General features: G+C 49.6%; 1 protein-coding gene across 4 annotated transcripts in view; it reads right to left on the bottom strand.

The window, feature by feature from the left end:
* Positions 1–17,946, bottom strand: part of LOC115087423 (gastrula zinc finger protein XlCGF57.1-like) — a 60,581-nt gene that overhangs the window by 8,562 nt on the left and 34,073 nt on the right. The window lies entirely within an intron of this gene.

The following is a 17,946-nucleotide window of genomic DNA, read 5'->3' as shown; positions in this document are numbered from 1 at the left end:
ACCACTGAGCTAACAGTGCTTACTAAATATACTTGTAACAGTTTATCAGTTGAAGACTACTGTAGATAAGCAGATCAAATAATTAGAATATATACAGTTGGGCTAGCCTCTACCACCGCATATCTCACAGATCCTGGTGGCAGCCAGGAAGCCACCGCCATCCACGCCAATTCTGGGTCTTCCTAGGCGCTTGCGCGCGCCACCGGGCCCTCTTTTGAAGTTGCTATGGTGGGAACCTCAGGGGCATCCCTGACTGATGACATCACTTGGTCAGGGTTCTTAAGCACCGCCTTCGCCCCCTGCTAGCCGACTTGGCAACGAGTTCCATCGCTACTCTACTAGCTCCTGTCTCCTCGGACCTGTGGTGACGTTACCGGACCCTTCTTGGACTCTGGACCTTGACTCAGGTACCTGCTCCTCGGGGGCCTGCGTGCGCTCTCTCCGAAGACCCGGTCTCCTGGCTCTCCCCGCTCCTCGGGCTAGCCCTATGCCTTCCAGGAGTCCTGCCCGCCAGCTTCCTGCTCCTCGGGGATGCCTCTGGGAATGCTCTCACCACTTGGGAGACCTATCTCCCTGCTTCCCCGTTCCTCGGGGCAGTGCCTATGTTCTACACCAGAGACTGTCTGTGCTTCCCTGCTCCTCGGGGCAGTGCCCACGTTCTACACCAGAGACTGTCTGTGCTTCCCTGCTCCTCGGGGCAGTGCCCATGTTCTACAACAGAGACTGTTTGTGCTTCCCCGCTCCTCAGGGCGGTGCCTACGTTCTACACCAGAGACTGTCCGGGCTTCCCCACTTCTCGGTGTTGCCTACGTCATTACCTGGGGATCAGACTTGGGCTTCCCCGCTCCACGGGTTAGCCTACGTCATCGCATCAGTACCTTCTTCGCTACGCAGCTCCGCCCCTCGAGGTTGGCTCTGCAATGTACCTCCTGCTCTTCCTGCCTCGCGCTTCCTGCTCCTCGGGCCTGTCTAGCACCACCTCTCAGAGGTCTCCACCCAGGTACTGTTCTCTACTCCAACCTGCATGCTGTGGGGTCCCTCTCTGATGTGTCTCTCACCCACTCCTTGGGATCTCCCCACAGATTCTCTCCCAGAGCTCCTGCTGTGCCTGACCTCGCTCCCCGACAGTGTGGACCCGTGGAGCTCCTCCCCACAGGTGGTAACAACTCTCATCTCAGGCCAAGGGCCCACGAAACCCACAAACCATAACACATACCCCTAGCAGAATTTGTAAGATGTGTAGCATTTAAAGAAAACATCAGTAATCAAACAAAATGCGTCTGTTATTTTTAATGTTTTTCAAATTAAATTATTATGCATTACAGAGTAGCACAATTAAACAAAACATAGCAATAAGGGAAATAATAAAATGGTCCTGTTCAAATGTTTGAAACCTTAGTTCTTAATATCCTGTATTGCCACCTTTTGCATCAAAGACTGCTGGCAGTCTTTTGTGCTAGCTGTGAATGAGGCCCTTTATTTTCTCATGTGGTAAAGCCGCCCATTCCTCTTGGCAAAAAGCCTCCAGATCCTGTAAATTCTTTGGTTGTCTAGCATGAGCTACATGTTTGAGTTCTCCCCAAAGTGGCTGTGATGCTGAGGTCAGGAGACTGTGAAGGCTGCTCCACAACCTTCACTTTCTTCTGCTGCAGCCACTGAAGGGTCAACTTGGCCTTATGTTTTGAATCACTGTCATGTTGGAAAGTCTAAGTGTGCCCCATGCGCAGCTTCCTGGCTGATGAATGCATATTCTCCTCCATTATTTTCATATAATTTACTGCATTCATCCCGCCATCAATTCTGACTAAATTCCCTGTACTGCTGTAGCTCTCACAACCCCCACCCCCCACCCTCCAAAAAAACCAGCAGAGATCCACCTCCATGCTTTACCATAGCATTCATGGTTATTTTTTTTGTAATTATCTGTTTATTGCCAAACCAGTACCAAGTACAACGATACAACCATTTGTATACTCCAATACATATGGGTTACATCTTATAATCTGAAACAAACAAACGTTGCAAAGTATCATAAATCACGCTCCATTGTGTAAAAAACCATTTACAACCACGTAAAGGAGTAACTATCTCCTTGGTATGATACTTCATGGCACAAAGTCACCAATAGGTATACCCTCCCTCCCCGCTCCCTTCTCTTCCTCCTCCCCCCCCCCCCCCAGAATTATACTCATCCAGTATTGGAAGCTGACCACTGTTGAAAACATGCCACGTTTTGTGAAATTTAATCAAGGTATCCCTTCTCAAGGCAGTCAAATATTCCATATAGTAAAAGTTCAGTTTTGGTTTCATCAGTCCAAATTATTTTATTCCAGATTTTTGAGGCTTCTCTAGATGCTGTTTAGCATATTATAAATGGGCTGTTTTGTGGTGTTGGTGCAGCACTGGCTTTTATCTGGCAATTCTACCATTCAGCCCATTTTTGTTCAAGTATCTCCTTATTGCTGAAACACCCTCACCACTTTAAGAAGCTTATATTTCCGTAGAAGTTGCTTGAGGGTTTTTCTTTGCATCCCAACAAATTTTCCTGGCAGATATGTTTGACATCTTTATTGGTCTATCTTGGTATTAACAGAACCCATAATTTCCCACTTCTTGATCAGTTTCAAGAGTACTGATTGGCATTTTTAAATCTTTGGAAATCTTTTTATATCCTTTTCCTGATTTACAAAGTTGAACTACTTCAGGTCGCAGTCTTTTGACAGTTCTTTTAATTTCCCCATGCTTCAGTAACCAAAGTTAGTGCAGCCCTGAATGAAATGCACAAGGGTTTCTCAAGAGCTAAGAAACTCATTGTTTATTTATACACAGCCACTAATTAGTACAATCAAACAAGGCACAGGTGGATACATACTCTTCATTGACATCTCAACCTGTGTGTGTCAACTTCAGTATATGTTATCAGCCCAAACATTCAAGGGTATGCAAACTTTTGAACAGGACCATTTTATGATTTCCTTTATTGCTATGGTTTGTTTAATGATTGTGCTATTCTGTGATACATAATAGTTTAATCTGAAACACATTAAAAATAACAGACATGTTTTGTTTGATCACTCATGTTTTCTTAAAATGCTACACATCTTACAAATTCTGCCAGGGGTATGTAAACCTATGAGTACAACTGTAAAAAGCTAGATTCAAGGGAGTACTCAAAAAAATGCTTTGCAGTCTTTCGTAGCTGCTTTTAATGATTCTGACAGTAGGAGTGACAATCATAACCATGATGACCAAACTTATACATATTTGGGACAGGCAGTGGAAAGGAAAATTAGTTTCTTACCTGATAATTTTCGTTCCTGTAGTACCACGGATCAGTCCAGACAGTGGGTTGAGCCTCCTGTCCAGCAGATGAAGACAGAGAAAAACTGAAAGGGTATCCTGTATCAGGACAGAGCCTACCCTGCATCCCTTCAGTATAAACAATATCAAAGCAGATAAATAGAAAGATAACCAAGAAAAGAACAAGCAAACAACAAGGAACTGACAGATAGAACAAGTCAACGCTCTGTAAAGAACTGCTCTTGCATAGATATTCTTATTCATCTTATAGATGCTTCCAGTGCCTTAAAGTTCTGATAAGAGCAGATAGATCTTTGAAAATGCCGTGAAGAGAACAAGAAAAAGAGAAAGAGACTTCGAGTGGACGTAGCAAAAAACTACCCGGGCGGGAGTCTGGACTGATCTGTGGTACTACAGAAATGAAAATTATCAGGTAAGAAACTAATTTTCCTTTCCCTGTACGTACCCGGATCAGTCCAGACAGTGGGATGTACCAAAGCTTCGCGAAACAGGGTGGGTCCGAGACAGTCCTGCTCGAAGCACCTGCCATCCGAAGGAGCCAAAAATGAACGCCTAGACAGAGGGGCTTCCAAGTAGCCGCTAACCAAGCTCCTGAGGAGAGAGCAACCAACACTCTGCCACAGAAAACAGCCTATGAACGTAGATAGTGGACCTCTAAAAATCACTGGAACCATCCGGCCCTATCTCCTCCTTTAGTCTGCGCGCAATTGTAGCCTCAGAAGCATTGGTTCCTCTCTTAGAACCACTCCAAAGACAAAGAAATCCTTTCTTAAGTCCACTCCAAAGAAAAAAAACAAAGAAATGATCAGATATCCAGAACTCATTGGAAACTGCTGTACCCGGAAGGAGTTGAAAGAGAAATCGTTAGAAAAAAACATTCTGGAAAAAAAGAAAGACCTGAGATACCGGAGCCTTGTGTACGGCCCTCTAGACTCAGCCCAGACAATCTCAAAAAACTCCCCGATCCGGGCGGAAGCGAAAGAGGGAGAGGGTTACGGGCGAGTGGATATAAGTTCTTCTGTGTGTCCCTTCCGGCGTAGACACCATCGTTCAAAGCCAGGCAGCTAAATAGAAGCAGCAGAGTGGATATAAGTTCGTCTGTATGTCCCGTCTGGCGTAGACACCATCGTTCAAAGCCAGGTAGCTAAATAGAAGCGATCTGAGTGATTGAAAAATACTGTACCCTGTCCTAGTGGGTGCCGAGGCCAATCATGTGCTATTCGACTGAGTACTCATCCCACCAGAGGCCAAGGAGGAAATACGTATTGGAAAACGTGGCAAGGCCCGGGCATCCACTCCACCCGAAGAGAGAACCCATCTGCGGCTGAAATGTCTGCGAGCTAGACTTCAGAGTAGCCATCAGGTCCAGTGGGGGGGGGGACCCCACCTGCAGACGATCATCTCCGCCGACAGCTCCCACCCTCCGGGGACGAAAACACACAGAGGCAACAGGCGACGTCTAGTGTCACCCAGTCGTTGAAGTAGGCCCCCGTGGAGGCATTGTCTGAGAGGACCTGCACTGCCTTGCGACGAAACACCGGAAGAAAGACCTTGAGAGCCAAATGGACCGCCCGAGCCTCTAGGTGATTGATGTGTCATCAGGATAGGACCGGGGACCAGTATCCAAGCGTAGCTGTAGGATGACCCCCGGCTCCCCCGCCCAAAAGGCTGACGTCCGTCGGGACCATGATCCACTGAGGCGTCTATAGAGGCATCCCCTTCATGAGGTGCGCAAGCGAAAAAACCTCTATCGCATGTCGGCGATGGTGGAGTAGGAAAGCGGAGGAGCAACCGAAAAGTTTTCAGACTCCGGCTTCCAGCAGGACAGTTAAGTCTTCTGTAATGTACGCATATGCGTAAGAACTCGAGGAACCAGAACGATAGCGGAAGCCATGGACCCCAGTACCTGCAGGTAATCCCAGGCCGTGGGAAGCGAGAGAATGACACACTTGTTACATAAGTTTGAGCGCCCGAGGAATTTCAGAACCTGGGAGGGCTGGAGATTGCTCTTGGAAACATTGGACATCCCTCTGAGGGAGGCCGCCGACCTGCAGAGAGGAGGGATGAACCAGAGCTGAACCAGAGCCCGGTCCTGGCGGAGATCGGCCACCAGCCCCTCCAAGACTTTTGGACAAGAGCATGGCGAGGCGAATCTGAACGGAAGAGCCCAAAAGTGGAAGTGTTGCCCCAGCAAGTTGAAGCAGGGAGACTTCTAATGGATAAAGGAATGTGCAGGAAGCCTCCATGAAGTCGAGTGAGACCAGATAATCACCTGAGCGAAACGCCACCATCCTCCCCCTCAGGGTCTGCAACCTGAGGGCCCAGCTGCCTCTCTTGAGGTCCAAGATTGGATGTAGGGGACCGTCCTCTATTTCTTTATTCATTTACTTATGTATTTATTTATTAATATATATATATATATATATATATATAATTTTATTTTATTTTTTATTGGACGCAACGAAGTAGATGGCATACTGGCCAGCTCATGGTTCCCCCACCAGGGCCGGGCCTATAATTCTGAGCCCTTGCAACCTGGCAAGAGTCCGGCAGACCGCTGAACACTGACAGTATTCGCCTGGAGAGATTATGTGGAGGTCTGGGAGATCCTGAGCAGAATGTAGAGGTATCCTTCAACCACCACCTCGTTGCCCCACAGGTCCGACGTGGTTGTGACCTATTGCTTGAGAAACAGGGATCGACGGCCACCTGAGTTGGAAACGAGGGAAGGGGGAACGAGGGCTTATTAACCGGAACGAGGGCTTTGCGGGCTTTACGGCTGAGTGCTATGGAGTACCCTCCAGGAAGGGCATGAAACAGAACTTAAGGAAAAAAGACTTACACACTGTTTTGGACGGGTCTCTGGTAGCCTATGATCCATGATCGTTCCGAAGGATTTGATAAGCTGTTCAAGATCCTCACGAAAGGGCAAGTTGCCCTTGAAGAGAAGAGTGTCCAACTGTGAAGTAGAGGAGGACTCCGCCGACCAATTGCGGCACCAGAGGAAATGCCTGACCGATACCGCTGAAACCATTGCCTTGGCCAGTACTTGAAGCAAATCTATAGGGTCTCCGCCCCATATGCCACTACTGCCTCCAGTCGTCCAGCCTGCTCCGCCTCTGCAAACGGGAGGTCCTGGGTGCTGAGCAATTGTAGAGCCCACCTAGGGCTTGCCTGCTGCATGAGAGTGTCGCCGAAAATCGCCCGGACCCCTAAAACCAGGACTTCAGATGCGTCTGTGGTACAGTTTTCCATGTCATTGCCCCTGCCATTGGGATGGTGGAGTCTTGGATACCGTGGAGACAAACTTCCACCTTGAAAGTTAAAGTATCACTGGGCAATGACCAGGGACAGAATAGAGCGTGCCCCCTGCTTTTACCCACGCGGAGTCCCCCCTTGGGAGCCTCACAGTTCCAGAGGAGCAGCTGCCTATGCATTAAGTGGGACTGGAACATACGTGTAGAAGCCCTAAGTCCCGCCAGGACCGGGTCCATGTTGGCTGCAAGAGAGAGTGTAGCAGAATCCTCCGGTGACACTCCAATGCCCAGCACGTCCAACAGAAAAGGAATGAGCCGGTCCAGCTCTTTCCTGTGTAGCAAGGGAGTACCCGCGAGTCATCCCCCTTTAAGGGAGGCCCTGGGAGCAATACAAAGTCCAGAACAGGGTGTAGCCGGTGTGTGTGTGGGGGGGGGGGTGCCAAGAACTCCCGACACCACCCTCACTCCACCGGAAGCCTGGCCATCCGGAACAGCAGGGAGCTGTGAAGCAGCTGCTCGAGTGAGTTTAGCTGGGGGAGGGAGGGGGGCAGGGGAGGGATCATCCTCTTCCTGCAGGCTAGCTAAATAGGAAGGGTAATAAAATGTCAAACTGTTGAGAAATGATATATAAACGTCCCGAGGAGGGAGGAAGGAGAGGGGCAGGGGAAAGAATAGATAACCCCTCCAGAGAATGAACGGCGTTTAGGGCCGGCAGGAAAACATGAAAAATGGAGAAATTACTTATCTGATAATTTAGTTTTCCTTAGTGTAGACAGATGGACTCAGGACCAATGGGTATAGTGTACTTCTGATAGCAGTTGGAGACGGAGTTAGATTTCAATCTGACTTCACCACCAGTACATATACCCCTGCAGGAAGTGCAGCTCTTCAGTATGCTCTTCGAAAAGCAATTGTGGATATATGTATGTCTGGATAATTTGATTAACTTGAATTAACTTTGATTAACTTGAATAACTTGATTAACGTGATTAACTTGAACTGGTTGATGTGGTTATAGCTGGAGACCCCCAGTGCACTCAACCGAGAAACGCCGACACCCGGTAACTATGGGTGCCTTAACTAGAGTAAAGCGTGGCTTACCCGTGCTTGTCTCGCTCTCGGGGATTGTCACCCGAGGTTCCGTGTTTGGCAGCAGCCGTGGGCGGGATGCTCAGTCCATCTGTCTACACTAAGGAAAACGAAATTATCAGATAAGTAATTTCTCCATTTCCTAGTGTGTAGCAGATGGACTCAGGACCAATGGGATGTACAAAAGCTACTCCCGAACCGGGTGGGAGGCTGCACGTGGCCCACTTAGTACTGCCCTTGTGAATGCTGTGTCCTCCCGAGCCTGAACATCCAGGCGGTAGAACCTAGAGAAAGTGTGAATGGAGGATTATGTTGCCGCCTGACAGATCTCGGCGGGTGACAGCTTCTTGGTTTCCACCCAGGACACTGCCTGGGCTCTAGTGGAATGGGCCTTGACTTGTAGAGGTGGAGACTTGCCTGCCTCTACGTAGGCCGCCTTGATTACTTCTTTGGTCCAGCGGGCTATGGTTGCCCGCGAGGCCGCTTCCCCTTGTTTCTTCCTGCTGTGAAGGACGAATCGGTGATCCGTCTTTCGTACGGATTCCGACCTTTCTAGGCATCGGACTAGGAATCTGCCGACGTTAAGATGGCAAAGGCGGCGAGATTCTTCAGAGTCCTTATGCTCATCTGGAGATGGTAGCGAGATGGTTTGGTTTAGATGGAAGTGAGAAACCACTTTTGGGAGGAAGGAGGGGACTGTGCGTAGCTGTATGGATCCCGGTGTGAACCTGAAGAATGGTTCTCGGCAGGATAGTGCTTGAAGTTCGGAGATGCGACAGGCAGAGCACATTGCCACTAGGAATGCCGTCTTCAAGGTTAGGAGTCGTAGAGGCAGACCTCGGATAGGTCTGAAGGAGGCTCCCACTAGGAAGTCTAGTACTAGATTGAGATTCCATAGGGGTACCGGCCACTTTAGGGGTGGTCAAATCTGCTTGACCCCTCTCAGGAAGCGGGAGATGTCCGGATGAGATGCTAGACTGGTGCCTTCTACTTTGGCTCCGAAATAGGCCAGCGCGGCCACCTGAACCTTGATGGAGCTGAGAGACAACCCCTTCTGTAATCCGACCTGCAGAAATTCCAGGATCGTGGGAATTTTGACTGTCCGCGGGAGGATGTCGCAGTCTTCGCACCAAGCTTCGAATATTCTCCATATTCGTATGTAGGTCAGTGATGTGGAGAACTTGCGTGCTCGGAGCAAGGTGTCAATCACCACCCTAGAGTATCCGCTCTTCTTCAGGCGTGTCCCTCTCAATGGCCAGACCGTAAGAGAGAATCAAGTTTGGTTTTCGTGGAGGATCGGGCCTTGCTGGAGCAGATCCCTGTGTGGAGGTAGAGGGAGAGGGCTCCCCATCACGAGTCTTCGCTTGTCTGAGTACCACGGCCACTAGAAGTACTAGTCTGGGGCCACTAGAAGTACTAGCCCCCTGTGGTGCTCTCTTGCAGATGATCCCGCCCAGTAGTGGCCACGGGGGGAAGGCATATAGCAGGTCTTCCTGTGGCCAGGTCTGGACGAGGGCATCGATCCCTTGGGATTGTGGTTCTCGTCTGCGACTGAAGAAGTTGGGAACTTGTGCGATGGACCGGGTTGCCAGGAGATCCATGGCTGGAGTTCCCCAGCGGTTTACTATCAACTGGAAGGCTGTGGTCGACAGCTTCTATTCCCCTGGGTCTAGACTTTCTCTGCTGAGGTAGTCCGCAGTGACATTGTCTTTTCCCTGAGATGTGGGCGGCTGAGATCCCTTGTAGGTTTGCTTCCGCCCACGCCATTAGGGGATCTATTTCCAGGGACACCTGTTGGCTTCTGGTTCCTCCCTGGCGGTTGATGTAGGCAACTGTTGTGGCGTTGTCTGACATGACTGACAGATTTGCCCTGGAGTCTGTGACTGAACCATATGCAGGCTAGTCTGACTGCCTGGGCTTCCAGTCTGTTGACGTTCCATCCCGACTCTTCCTTGTCCCATTGTCCCTGGGCCGTCAGTTCCTGGCAGTGAGCTCCCCACCCTCGTAGGCTCGCGTCCATGGTGAGCAAGATCCAGGTCGGTAGGGATAGCCTTACTCCCTTGCTCAGATGGTCTTCTTGTAGCCACTATTGGAGCTGGTTCCGCACCTCCTCTGGGAGCTGCAGGCGAATGGAGTAGTCCTGGGACATCGGGTTCCACCGTGATAGTAGGGAGCGCTGTAGTGGTCACATTTGCGCTCTTGCCCATGGGACCACTTCCAGGGTTGATGTCATGAGGCCGAGGACTTGGAGGTAGTCCCATACTTTGGGGCGAAGACTCTTTAGCAGGTTTCACAATTGGTTCGTCAGTTTTCTTCTCCTCGTAGGGGGAAGAATGACCTTGTCTTGTCTGGTGTCGAACCAGACTCCCAGGAATTCTAGAGACTGGGATGGCTGTAGGCAGCTTTTGTTTGTGTTGACAACCCACCCAAGGTTCTCCAGTAGAGCCTTGACTCTGGTGGTCGCCTGATGACTTTCCTCTGGAGACTTTGGAGACTGGAGCCAATTGTCCAGATATAGGTGTACGAGGATTCCTTCTTTCCTCAGTGTCGCTGCTACTACCACCATAATTTTGGTGAATGTCCGAAGGGCTGTGGCGAGCCTGAAGGGTAGTGCTCGGAACTGGTAGTGGTGGTCCAGGATCGCGAAGCGCAGGAAGCACTGATGCTCATGATGGACCAGGATGTGCAGGTATTAGGTAATGCTTCTGACAGATCCAAGGATGTAAGGAATTCTCACGGCTGTATCGCCCTTATGACCAAGTGCAGGGTTTCCATGCGGAAGTGTGGTACCCTCAGGTAGCGGTTGACCAACTTGAGGTCCAGGATGGGCCGGAACGTTCCCCTCTTTCTTGGGGACGATAAAATAGATGGAATAGTGCCCAGTATTTTGTTGATGCGTGGGCACCGGCATTATGGCCTTTAGGATGAGCAATTTGGCCAATGTGGTTTCCACTGCCGTCCTCTTGGAGGGTGCGTGGCAGGGAGATTTCACGAACTTGTCCAGAGGGATGTTGTGGAAGTCCAGATAGTATCCCTCTCAAATGATGGTTAGGACCCACTTGTCCGCTGTTATCGCAACCCATCTTTGGTAGAATAGGGCAAGCCTGCCCCCTATGGCTTCTTCCTGTGGATGGGTCGGCTGATTCTCATTGTGGGGTACGGCTGGGGCCTGTGCCAGAGCCGGCTCCCCTCTTGTGTTTGTTCCGAAAGGACTGGCTCCTGACTGCGGGGCGAGGGGCTTAATATGTACTCTTGTAGGGTCTGAAGCGCTGTGATCCTCTGCCCCTAGGTAATCGGGGGGGAGGGGCGTTGGCTTCTTTTGTTCTTGTCCTCCGGTAGTCGAGGTACTGGGGATTCACCCCATTTGTTGGCTAATTTCTCCAGTTCACTTCCGAACAGGAGGGCTCCTTTAAAGGGCATTTTCGTGAGTTTTGTCTTGGAAGTTGCGTCGGCTGACCAACTTCAGAGCCAGAGTTGCCTTCTGGCTGCCACTACGGACGAGACACCCCTGGCTGAGATGAGCACCAGCTCAGAGGTCGCATCCGTGAGGAAGGATACCGCTGGTTCTAGCGCTTCGACAGGCATGGCAGCATTCCTGGACATGAATAGGCAGGCGCGTGTTACCACGGAACAGCAATCTGTAGTGACATAGCTGATGACTGTTTAAGGATGGATTCCAGACGTCTATTCTGGGCATCCTTGCGTGCCGCTCCTCACTCAACTGGGATGGTAGTGCGCTTTGTGACCGCGCAGACCATAGCGTCCACGTTGGGAAACGCCAGGAGATCTTTGGCTGAGGCTTCCAGTGGGTAGAGGTCTTCTAGGGCCCATCCGCCTTTGAAACTGGCCTCCGGGGCATCCCATTCCAGGTCAATCAGCTGTTGTATGGCTTGCAGCAGAGGAAAATGGCATGAGGCCTGACGGAGTCCCTCTAGGAGAGGGTTCATCTTTGGTTCCCCTGTGGCACCAGTGCCCAGAATGGTGAGCTCCTTCAAGCTGTGAGCCACGAGGTCCGATAGGCTCGTCTTTGGAGAAAAAACGCCTCATGGGTCGGTATGGTTCCGTTCCTGGAGGGATTTCCCCTTCCTCCAGGGATTCTTGATCCTCATCCGAGGTGTCCGTGTCCCCTATGGAGAGGCTTTTGGCCGGTAGAGGCACGTCTCTGGGGGGCCTAGAGGGCCCTGAGAAGTTAGGGTCCTCTGGGGGAGGCTGTGGTTGTGTCATTGGTGGCGCCGGTTGCATGTGGATGAAGGTGTAGCGACCTTTAAAGAATTCTACCCAGGAAAAGGATCCTGGGTCTAAATTGAAAGCTGCTGCGTCCCCGGGGAGCCCCGTTTGAGGGAGGCTCGCGCTGGGGGTGGAGAGGTCCGGTGTACTATCAATGGATCCGGATTCCTGTACTGGCTGGGGAGGGCCTTGACCTGGTTCTCCCAGAGCCTCCTCGCACTGTCGGCACAGGGCCATGGCCTCTTCATGCTGCACAGCTCTTATGTGGCAGGCTGGGCAGAGGGCTTGTGCTTTGACCTTCTTGGCCAGTGGTGCCATGATTTGTGCACGTAGGGTAGCAGAAAGCCCTGTATAATGCGCACGCCGGGAGAGCCGAAGATGTGGGTTGTAGGCCGAGATGCGCGCTCACAAGATGTGTGCGCCAATGTGCGCCCAGATTTAACTTATGCGCCTGGCACAGTTGGGCATGTGGCTGTGCGCCCGGCACTTATGCACGCGCCGATGTGCGCACAAGTAGGTTGTGCGCCCAGCTCGTCTCTATGTGCACGGCTCGGCGAACAGGACAGCAATCGATGGGAAATGGCGTCGGCGATCACGCGAGCAATATGGCGACCACCTCGGAGGGTCTCCTTGTGGGAGGACCCTCATATCGGATCGGGGTCTAGCCCGAACGGGGCTGATCAACCCGATAGCACAGACGCCGACTGATGATCTGTGCGGCTTTCCGAGCCTCGGAGACCAGAGAATTTTAGAAAGTTTTCTACCTTACCTTGTCTCGGTGTTTCCTGGCTTTCGTTCCGGGCTGTCTCCGGCTGCGGGTGGAGAGGGAAAAGTACCTTCACCGCCGCGCTCGGTGTTGCACCCACTGCCTCTCAGTCGCTCCCGTTGCAGGGGGCTAAGTCCACGCTGGGAACCGGCTGCCAGACAGAGGCCTACCTCTGAGGGATCTCCCTGCAGAGGGAGCCGAGATTGCTCAGGGTTAGAGACTGCAGCTAGTTTCTGAGCAGTTGCAGAGGAAGATTCGTCCCTGCTGGAAGACCCGAGGTAATAGCTGCTCCAGGTTAGTTTAATGGCTGCTAGGCTTTGAGTACTTGCAGGGGAATCAATCTTCCCTGCTGAGGGACCCGAAACATTAGCCGCTCAAGGTTAGAATAATTGCTGTTAGATTTGTGAGCTGTTGCAGGGGAATTAAACTTCCCTGCTGGGGGACTTGAGGTTTTAGCTGCTCCGGGTCAGAGTAAATGTTGCTAGATTTTGGAGCAGTGCAGGGGAATTAAGCCTCCTGCTGGGAGACCCGAGGTACTTGCTTCTCAGGGTCAGCGCAGCCAGAAAGGGGGAGTGACTGGACCACCAGTATTGCCCCAAACAGCAAAGAGGTCACCGGGAAAAGGAGCCTAGGCTGAATAATCAAGGGGCAAGCCCCCCTAGGCTCCCAGCAGAGCGAGGAGACAGGGCTGTCTCCGTTAGTGACAGTGCATTTATATATATATATATATATATTTTTTTTTTAAATACAAAGGTAGAGAGAATACTTGCTTGATCTTGGAAAAAATCTGAGAAGAAAACCCCAAAGGGAAATAGAGAAATTGAGGAAGAAGGGAACCGCAGGTTCTACCGTCTGAATCTGCTGGAGACAGAGAAATACTGAAGGGCTGCAGGGTAGGCTCTGTCCTGATATAGGATTACCCTTTCAGTTTTTCTCTGTCTCCATCTGTTGGACAGGAGGCTCAACCCACTGTCTGGACTGATCCGGGTACGTACAGGGAAAGGGCAGTTGGGGGCATTGGGTATAAAAAGTGAGGGAGGGGCCATGATTGTTTGCTAAGTCAAATGTAACTTAAGAGGGACAAAGAGGGGAAAATACAAGTCATTGGACAGAGTGGTGGTCTAATTGAAAGAGACTTCCAAGAAAGCTGGGGTGACCTACATGGAGCAGCCCTGGTTACAACCCAAACAGAAATGGTTTGACTGTATCAGGCTTTTAAGGAGGGAGCCATCTTCATAGAACAACCATAGTTATAACCCAAACATCAATGAGCATGGAGTGGCTAGATTTTTTTGAAAAAAGCCATTCTTAGTTTGGTCGCTGTTTGGATTATTACAAGTCTGGTGATAAAACACAGGAGGGACTGGGTGCTGGATTAAGTATGGTACTTAAGGACCACAAAGGAAGATGACAAGATCTGGAATAGCTAACCAGTGGAAGTGATACAGGGTAATATTGTAAAATAATTTAAAAATACCTGGGACAGATATAGAGGAAGCAATAGGAACAAAGTTGAAAAGTCAGCTAAAAGACATGGGGTTTGGGGGGAGGAAAAAGCTAGTATTGGTTTAATTAGGGACTTTTTTTCATGCTCATCTAACACAAATGGTAGAGAATATGTGAGGAAAACAACCATGCTTTATAGAAGGCATCGTGGGTTATTTCAATTCTTCTGTTCTACGACACTCTGGCAGTATCTACTTTAGCCTGTATGTTGGGGAATGCTGTTCAGTTCAAAATAAGTCACTTAGGGGGTCATTTTCCAAGTGGATCGCACACGATAAGGGACGTTTCGTACGCGAAAAGTCCCTTATCGCGTGTGATACCAAGATCGGGGCGGAGTCGGGGGCGGCGTCAGCCCCAGAAGAGGAGGAGTCAGGAAGGCACTGGGGCTGACGCCGCAAAGACTTCGCCGACAGCGAAAGGTACATGTCTTTTTCGCTGCCAGTTTCGCGCCGAATAACTACACCTTTTATGGTGCAGTTATTTGGCGCGATGCTGGCAGTGATTGCACCAGGGAGGTGCGATCGCTGCCGGCTATCGCAGGACCACACCACACCCCCCGTTACCGCGGAATTCAAAGAGCCCGGCGGTATTAGTAAATCTAGCCCTTACACAGGATTTATCTACTTCCTCTGCTGTGGATATATTTGCCAATCCCAGAATTGGTTTGCACCTGCTGCCTTGGCCACAGTAGCCACTGTCCTCTCTTTGCTGTCAGACAAATCTCTGTCCTTTTGCTGGTTGACCTGGATATTATATATATATATATATATATTTTAAAATTCTTTGCATTCTTGATCTTATTCTCTTCTTTATCAGTTTAATACTACTTTAAAAATACATACTGCTTCTTGACTTCCTCACCTTCTACAAATTAGTTATCCTCCAAGTTCTTCCTTTGAAAAATTCCTAGCCCAGTTTTCCTCTAGGCTCTATCATTCCTTGATTGCACAGTGCCTCTCCGGGAGACTTCAACCTTTCACCATCTGTTCTACAGGATAACATTGGGGGTTTCCCTTTAATCACTTCATTTTATAATCTTTGCAACTGGTCTCCTCATACTCTTGGCTAATCACATTAGGGCTGCACTATACCAAGTGCATTAACACCAACAGAAGTGTTAATGTGCATTAAACCTGTTAATGTATGTTGCTACCATTAATGCAGCTTAGCATGTTAGTCTGTGTTAGTTCAGATTTAAAGTAGACCAACATGAATGAAAAAATGTTAATGAGCTGTACTCCATTCAAAAGTCAAACAAATCATGCCATCAATACTAAAATGTATTACTGGAAATTGCATTATGTATCATGATTGTTCTCACAGGACAAGCAGGATGGTAGTCCTCACATATTGGTGACATCAGGATGGAGCCCAATCAAGGAACACTTTTGTCAAAGTTTCTAGAACTTTGACTGGCACCTACTAGGCATGCCCAGCAATGCACTGACCCTGCATCCAGCAGGGGTCCCCCTTCAGTCTTCTTTTTTCCACGCAGCAGTAGCCACGCGGGTTAAGGAGCTCTCTGGAGATTCCTGACAGGAATTTTCCTCACGGAACTTCATTCAAAAATTTTCAAAACATTTTACCCCATAGGGGTCCCCCTATCAATATCCATACTCTGCGGTCGAAAGGTAAGGTTTTACCCTTCTTGCGGTCGATTCTTGTTGAGTTATCCCTTCGGGGCCTACCGGCCATCAACTGCACCGCGGCTAAATTTTTGACGGAGCCATGGCATCGGGTTTTCATTGATGCCCTGACTGTTCTTGGACAATGTCCCTCACTGTCCCACATGGGGTCTGTGTCATGTAGAAAATGGGGTCTGTGTCAGTAGAAAATGTATGGGAAGAGCTAAAGAACCTTAAAGTGGACAAAGCCATGGGGCCTGATGGGATTCATCCAAGGATATTGAGGGAGCTCAGAGATGTTCTGGCGGGTCCGCTGTGTGACCTGTTCAATAGATCCCTTGAAACGGGAGTGGTGCCGAGTGATTGGAGAAGAGCGGTGGTGGTCCCGCTTCACAAGAGTGGGAACAGGGAGGAGGCTGGCAACTACAGACCGGTTAGCCTCACTTCGGTGGTGGGAAAAGTAATGGAGTCACTGCTGAAAGAGAGAATAGTGAACTATCTACAGTCTGGAGAATTGATGGACCAGAGGCAACATGGATTCACCAGGGGAAGATCCTGTCAAACAAATCTGATTGACTTTTTTGACTGGGTAACCAAGGAATTGGATCGAGGAAGAGCACTCGATATCATATACTTGGATTTCAGCAAAGCTTTTGATACGGTTCCGCACAGGAGACTGGTCAATAAAACGAGAAGCTTGGGAGTGAGTGCCGAGGTGGTGACCTGGATTGCAAATTGGTTGACGGACAGAAGACAATGTGTGATGGTAAATGGAACCTTCTCTGAAGAGAGAGCGGTTTTAAGTGGTGTACCGCAAGGATCGGTGTTGGGACCGGTCCTGTTCAATATCTTTGTGAGCGACATTGCGGACGGGATAGAAGGTAAGGTTTGTCTTTTTGCGGATGACACTAAGATCTGCAACAGAGTAGACACGCCAGAAGGAGTGGAGAGAATGAGACGGGATCTAAGGAAACTGGAAGAGTGGTCGAAGATATGGCAGCTGAGATTCAATGCCAAGAAGTGCAAAGTCATGCATATGGGGAGTGGAAATCCGAATGAACTGTATTCGATGGGGGGGGGGGGAAAGGCTGATGTGCACGGAGCAGGAGAGGGACCTTGGGGTGATAGTGTCTAATGATATGAAGTCTGCGAAACAATGCGACAAGGCGATAGCAAAAGCCAGAAGAATGCTGGGCTGCATAGAGAGAGGAATATCAAGTAAGAAAAGGGAAGTGAATATTCCCTTGTACAGGTCCTTGGTGAGGCCTCACCTGGAGTACTGTGTTCAGTTCTGGAGACCGTATCTACAAAAAGACAAAGACAAGATGGAAGCGGTACAGAGAAGGGCGACCAGGAAAGGTGGAGGATCTTCATCGGATGACGTACGAGGAGAGATTGAAGAATCTAAATATGTTCACCCTGGAGGAAAGGAGGAGCAGAGGAGATATGATACAGACTTTCAGATACTTGAAAGGTTTTAATGATCCAAAGGCAACGACAAACCTTTACCATAAGAAAAAAATCAGCAGAACCAGGGGTCACGATTTGAAGCTCCAGGGAGGAAGATTCAGAACCAATGTCAGGAAGTATTTCTTCACGGAGAGGGTGGTGGATGCCTGGAATGCCCTTCCGGAGGAAGTGGTGAAGACCAGAACTGTGAAGGACTTCAAAGGGGCGTGGGATAAACACTGTGGATCCATAAAGTCAAGAGGCCGCCAATGAAGAGTGGGTGACTCGCCAGAATGATGGCTACTGCCTGGACACAATACCCTTATTCAATAAACATACACATGGTTACTGTGACTCCAACATCACTCTAAGCTTCAACAGCAAGAGGAAATGTGGAAAAAAGGATTTGCACTCACAAAGCCGGGAGTAGCTGGCTTGTTATGGCGGTTACTACCCCAAACCAAATGTGCCTGATACTTCACTTTCGATGCACATCCAGCATAGCTCTCTGCTCCAACGGCAGGGGAGAAGAAAAACTGATACTTCACGCATACCCAGCATAGCTTCAACGGCAGGGGAGAAGAAAAAAGGATTCACACTCACAAAGCGGGGAGTAGCTGGCTTGTTACGGCGGTTACTACCCCAAACCAAATGTGCCTGATACTTCACTTTAGATGCATATCCAGCATAGCTCTCTGCTTCAACG

This window comes from Rhinatrema bivittatum, chromosome 3 (genome assembly GCF_901001135.1).
Source record: "Rhinatrema bivittatum chromosome 3, aRhiBiv1.1, whole genome shotgun sequence".
Taxonomy (NCBI): domain Eukaryota; kingdom Metazoa; phylum Chordata; class Amphibia; order Gymnophiona; family Rhinatrematidae; genus Rhinatrema; species Rhinatrema bivittatum.
The sequence above is the reverse complement of the archived record's forward strand: the minus strand, read 5'-3'. Positions and strand labels throughout refer to the sequence as shown.